This window comes from Pelophylax lessonae, assembly GCF_965119305.1.
Source record: "Pelophylax lessonae genome assembly, chromosome: 6".
Taxonomy (NCBI): Eukaryota; Metazoa; Chordata; class Amphibia; order Anura; family Ranidae; genus Pelophylax; species Pelophylax lessonae.
This window is the reverse complement of record NC_138773.1, coordinates 166,722,251-166,728,713: the sequence shown is the minus strand read 5'-3', so window position 1 is coordinate 166,728,713 and position 6,463 is coordinate 166,722,251. Positions and strand designations below refer to the sequence as shown.

General features: G+C 39.9%; 1 pseudogene across 1 annotated transcript; it reads left to right on the top strand.

The window, feature by feature from the left end:
* The first annotated feature begins 2,737 nt into the window (after positions 1–2,737).
* LOC309559267 (hemoglobin subunit alpha-B-like) lies at positions 2,738–6,139 on the top strand (annotated as a pseudogene). Its single transcript, XR_014226194.1, has 3 exons — positions 2,738–2,998; positions 4,853–5,057; positions 5,908–6,139. The product of XR_014226194.1 is annotated as a hemoglobin subunit alpha-B-like (transcript).
* The last annotated feature ends 324 nt before the right edge of the window (positions 6,140–6,463 follow it).

Here is a 6,463-nt window from a genome sequence, read left to right as displayed (position 1 = left end):
ACATACCATGCTATGAGGATTAGGAAGCGCAGTGTACATTGACATATTAGCAGAGCAAGCAGCTCCTAGTTCTGACCCTGACATAAGAATCCTTGTTTCATTTTCAATTACTGTACAGTAAACCCCCGCTCCATCGCGGTTCGGTTTTTGCGGTCCCGGTATATTGCGTTTTTTTCTGTAATGTTATTTTACTATATAAATCATTGAAAATTAAATATTTTTGTGTTTTCCATAGCTCTTGCTCTGTCTCTCAGTATCTTTTATGTGTTTAAATGAGTTTCTATTGTTTTAAAAGTGTGTTTAAAGACCTTAAAATGCCTTTAAAAGTACAGTGACAGTAAAAAAAACATGCCTACAGTGTATTTTAATAGGGTTTTTCTATTTTGCGGATTTTCACTTTTCGCTAGTGGGTCCGAAACATAACCCCAGCAATGGAGGGGTGTTTACTGTATATCAATGCAGGAGCTGTTGTGTGTGTTTTGTGGATAAAAGTCACTTTCATGCTCAAAGATGTACAGTATAATATTTTACAAATGCATTTCTGTATAGTACATTATGTTATATTAATAATGCAGCATTAGTCAGATGTTTGTAGCTCCACATGCCACCACATGTGATCAAAAATGCACAAACACAAGAATATTCATTAGTATGTCCTGCCCCAATTCCCCATTGCATGGCTGGTCTATTTAAAGAGGCTCAGTTAGAAGCTGACCTTCTTCATAGAGCTTGCCTCACTGCTCTGTGGGTTGTATACTGAACTTTCATTCCTGGTTAGTTTCTGATATTCTGATCCATTACCACCTTCCATGACCTTAGACCTATTTGAAAGCTGGCTGTTTTAGCAAAGAGCAGTCATAGAAACAGAGCTTAACCAATGCACTCACAACCAAAGCGACACATTACAACTACTTGTACACTGTCGGATAAGACATTATTATTTTTTCTCAAAACTGTTGCAAACGGCATCTCTGTACATTGACTCTCCAGCTAGTGCAAGATGTACAAGATGAATAATTATAATCTGGCTTGACCCATTCACATGTGGTGTTCCATAATAATGATGGGGGACCTTCTGACCTTAATGTACTGCACATCTCAATCTGAAAATTGTTTCTCATTTATTTTGTAGAGTGAGGAATCAGATTTGTAATGTTGTCTGTATCCCCCTTTGGGGAGTTTCATTCTTTTTATTTTGTCATGATGAACATTGTTACCAGAACAGAAAGTAAACCAGAAAACCAGACGAGCAGACATTTTGCTGTTCAGGTGACAGCTGTCTAATAGGAGATGTCCCCTCAAATTGGAGAAATTTCCTGTCATTCCCTGTTGTATATTGTGGAACGGAAACCAAACAGACATGTTCCCAATGGGACAAAAATGCAAAAGCTAATAATCTAATTTTAGAATTCCCTACCTTGCTCAAAGCAAAACAATTGGGCTTTATACTTCTTAAACCTTAACCTGTGCAAGGAAATATCCTTAAGGTGTGGTTCTTATTTTGTGCTGAAGACAATGGACATTTGACTATTACCCTGACCAGGTCAATCCCAGTAGTAAGAATCTGGTATTCCACATTACAGCGATACATGGCATTTAGTCATGGACAGTGGTGTATTTTGGTTTTGTGCTGCCCTAGGCAAGACTACAATTGGGCGCCCTGCCCCCCTCCTATGTAAATTTGCCCCACTCCTTTTTTAACGGAGGTGACTCCAAAATTGCATGAGCCCCAGAGATCACGAGAGGGGGAGGGGGGGTGAGAGGGGATGGGAGAGAGAGAGAAGGGTGAGGGAGAGAGAGAGGGGGCTGGGTGAGGGAGGGAGAGAGAGAGGGGGGATGAGAGAGAGAGAGGGGGAGAGAGAGGAGGGGATGAAAGAGAGGAGGATGAGAGAGAGAGGGGGGATCAAAGAGTGAGAGAGAGAGGGGATGATAGAGAGAGCGGCAATGAGAGAGAGAGAGAGAGAGGGGTGATGAGAGAGAGAGGGGGTGAGAGAGAGTGGGTTGAGAAAGGGGATGAGAGGGGGGTGATGGAGAGAGAGGGGGGGATGAGAGCGAGAGAGGGATGAGAGAGAGAGAGGGGGATGAGAGAGAGGGGGGGTGAGAGAGGCAGCTCTAGCAATCAGTGGCCAATAGAGTCTCAGGTAGAGGGGGGGGGCAGCTTTTTTGCTGCCCCCCCTGCAAAGTCCTGCCCTAGGCCTGGGCCTTGTTGGCCTAGGCTAAAATACAGCACTGGTCATGGATCAAGGTAGTATTTGTAACAGTCAATCACCCTGCACTTAAAAAATTAGCGGCGGGCAAAACATATGACTGGACAAGTAATGTTTGCAAATACCCCAGTTGCATTTTTTGCTAGTTTGCTGCAAGAATCCATCTATGTGCACACTGGAACTGCTTCTCCAACTAATACATGTAAAAGCCTTATATTTTCCAACATAATTCAACTTGCATTGTGGTGAGGAATGGTACTTTTACTTGTAAAGTCTCAGTGTCAGTGGCAAAACAAGCTGGAGCAAGGTGAATGAAAACGTGCATGTAATATAGAAATTGACACGGTAATGTAGGTACTGTATATCCCCTATAAGACTTTTTTTTAGAGGTCTAATTCAAACACTTTTGTATATGAGTTAAGAATATGTGATGCAATGTGATGCAGAAATTTAATCTTTTATATCTGGGTGTCTGCTTAAGAAGAAGAAGTTTCATCGGTTTTGTACATAGAGATCATTAATTTAGCCAGTCATAATTTGTACAAATGTTAGATAAGCAGATGGTATTAAAAAGGGCGGAGGCCACGCAAGGATATAAAAAGATCTGCCCATATATATTTAAACCCTCCGATCCTAATTTCAGTGACAGAATTTTTTATTCAAGCTACTGACAAGGTATCCAGAACATAAACAGAAATGCCTTTCAGTGCTTCTGATCAGCAAGACATTGCCCACATCTGGGAAAAGGTTGCTGCAAACGTTGACAGCCTTGGTGAAGAGGCCATGGAGAGGTGAGCTTTGATTTATCTTAAGTAGCCACATAAAATGTTATATTCATATGCATTTAAGTCAACTCTTTATAACTAGTTTTAGGAGATTGTTCTTTTTGATAACTAAAATAAAACAGAAATAATCACCCCACATTCCAATTTAAATTAATGAAATTGTTCCTGGTATTTCTCATGCAGTTAGTAAATTGTAGTGGGACATATTGCTGCTCATTAAAGTTTATCTAAAGTCAATATAATTTTTTTCTAGTTTTTGGTTGGGGTAGGAAAGGAGTAGAACATCTGTTGGGTTTTTACTGCTATCAAGGGTTCTCCTCACCTCCTGCCTGGTAAAATGCTGTCAATATCTCTCAACGGGAACCCTAGTTATCAGTAAAAACAGACACAAGTTCTAACCCTTCCCCTTTCCATCTAAAACAGGGAAAATGTTCTGGCTGGACATATACTTTAAGTGTTACGTAAACAGGAAATCACACATCTAAAGAAATGCTCTAAATGGTCTATCCACTCAAAAGCAATGGTTCAGTTGTAAATGGAGTCTGGTGAATTGAGTCAACTGGCTTGATATATTTTTGGGGTCTCCAACAGTAAACTCTAACTCACATAGTTCTAGAAACCCAAAAGGTACCCAAAGATATCGCAAAACTGCAAGTTGGGGTTGACCATAGGCATGATTCATGCCTCTGTTCCACCCACAATGCAGTTGAGGGTCATCTTTGGGTGTTTCCACTTCTAATTATGTTTTCACCGAGACTAAAAAATGAAGATAGCACATAGTTCAACAAATCAACACTTAGGCTGGCCATACACTATACAATTTTCTTGTTCAACTTTCCTTTAGATTTACCAAAACCATGTAATATAGGGTCAAACCTAAACACTTTCAATTTGTATGCGGTCAGGCAGGCCCTTGCACTACATAGTTTAAGGTAAATCTAAAGGAAATTGAATAAGAAAATTGTATAGTGTATGGCCAGCCTAAATTAGTTTTATGTAACAAGAGCTTTACTGAAGCAGTAATGGCAAGCCTGACTGACATAATCCACATTGTGAAGCTTTTAGCAACAATGAAAGTATATCTCTTGATAGAAGTGGGGAAAGTTTACACCCCCTGTTTTTTATTGCTGTCGGTGTCCTTATTGGGAAGATTCACCCCTCTATTTGTTCTGGTGACCATTGCTTCTATTACTGACCTTCTGAAATGCTAATTGCACAACTGTTTACTGCTATCTGTGTCCCCACTAGGAAGATTCAACCCTCTATTTGTACTGGTGACCATTGTTTCTACTACTGACCGTCTGAAATGCTAGTTGCACAACTGTTTCTATATTAATAAATACCTTCTAAACCATTGACCGTGAACAAGTATGCAGACTAAAAAGTCAGAGTGAACTTTTAACTCCTGAGCTGTATACTTGCTCCAGGACATTGCCTCAGAAAGTACTGAAGTCATTGGATTAGCATGACAGCCAGGCAATAAGCATTTTTAGAACAAGAGGTCAGAAGTGACAGCCTTCATAGTCTTTTTGTACTAGTTTAATTTACTGCATCAATTGGCTGTTGGGTGTATCCATGGCGATGTGTAATGTCTACCAATCATTAGTCTGTCTCTGATCTATTTCACGTTTAGACCAGAAATAGTCTCTTCTTACAAGCAGCTTTTGAGCATGCCTGATATGACTGTGACAACCTTCCTCTCTCCATCCAGAGCTTTATTGGGGCTACTCCCCTAAAAATTATTTTATAAAAGACATAGGCTGTTGTATTGTTAAAAACTCTTATATATATATATAATTTTTCAAAATGTAAGAGTAATATGTTTCAAAGCTCTGAACTACCTTTATTTAATTCCTGCAGACTTTTCCAATGCCACCCAAAAACGAAAACATACTTCAGTCATTTAAATGTGGAACATGGATCTGCTGCTGTCAGGGCTCAGGGAAGCAAAGTTCTTAAAGCCATTGGACATGCAAGCAAAAATCTGGACCATCTGGATGAAGCTCTGAGCAAACTGAGTGACCTGCATGCCCATATTCTGAGGGTGGATCCAGGAAACTTTCATGTGAGATATTGTTACTATCATAAACTTGAAAGATAATCTTCATATGTTATAAACCATTTGTGAGAGGGACTAATATTTTGTACCAGTCACACCAATATAACCTTGCATAGTTAATGCACTAAAACGTTGTACTTCAATCTTGTTGGACTGTATCTTTTATGTTTAATGCTATTATGGCACTTTTCCACTGCAAGTACCGGCTCGTACCGGGTCGGCTCTACTCGGCCCTGCTTGGCCCAGTTTGCTTTTCCACTGCTGGTACCGCATAGTATAGTGTCCGAACGGTTCGGTACGGTATGGTATAGGTTTGCTTTTCCACTAAAGTAGTACTTAAGTGGGTGGGATAACAACAGGGTGGGTGGGATTCTCTGACCAATCAGTGGCTAGTAGTGACTGCATGCAAAGGATTGTGGGATATGGTACCAGTTTGGTACCTGTTGGAACCACAATCGAGTAGGTACTGTTTTTTCAGAGCCGTACCGTACCGTACCGTTCGGTTCCATGCAGTGGAAAAGCAAACCTATACCGTACCGTACCGAACCGTTCCAACCCTATACCATGCGGTACCAGCAGTGGAAAAGCACAAAAGCGTGCCGAACCAGTACGGTTCCATGCAGTGGAAAAGCGCCATTAGACTCAAGAGTGGAATGCATATAATTAGTGTTTAGTACCTTCTGTTAACTGTGTACAATTATTCTAGATTAATATTTTATGGCAGCAATGGTATAGCAATGTTGGTAGCAAAAATATAAACCACTACTAGGGGACAGTTAAGAAAAATATACAATGTCCATTCATTGAAAATGAATATGCAGTGGACTAATATATCTCTGTGTTTTATATCTTGCAGCTACTCTGCCACAACATCCTAGTGGTCCTGGCTATCCATTTCCCAACTGATTTTACACCACATGCTCATGCTGCATGGGACAAGTTCCTGGCTGCCGTCTCTGAGACTTTGTACTCCAAGTACAGATAATCAATAAGTCCCAGTCTCAGTATATCAGTCAGTCTGAATAAAAGATTCTATGACAACAAGATGGATGTTATCTAACAATAAAGCATGAATTATTAAAGCTAAATATACTCGTGGTACTTTTTTCTTTTTACTTTCTAATTAATGTATGTGCGTGTCTTTGTGCATATAATGTACATGTGTGTGTGTGTGTGTGTGTGCATATATTTATTGTGCATATAATGTACATGTGTGTGTGTGTGCATCTATTTATTGTGCATATAATGTACATGTGTGTGTGTGCATCTATTTATTGTGCATATAATGTACATGTGTGTGTGTGCATCTATTTATTGTGCATATAATGTACGTGTGTGTGTGTGTGTGTGTGTGTGCATCTATTTATTGTGCATATAATGTACATGTGTGTGTGCATCTATTTTTTGTGCAT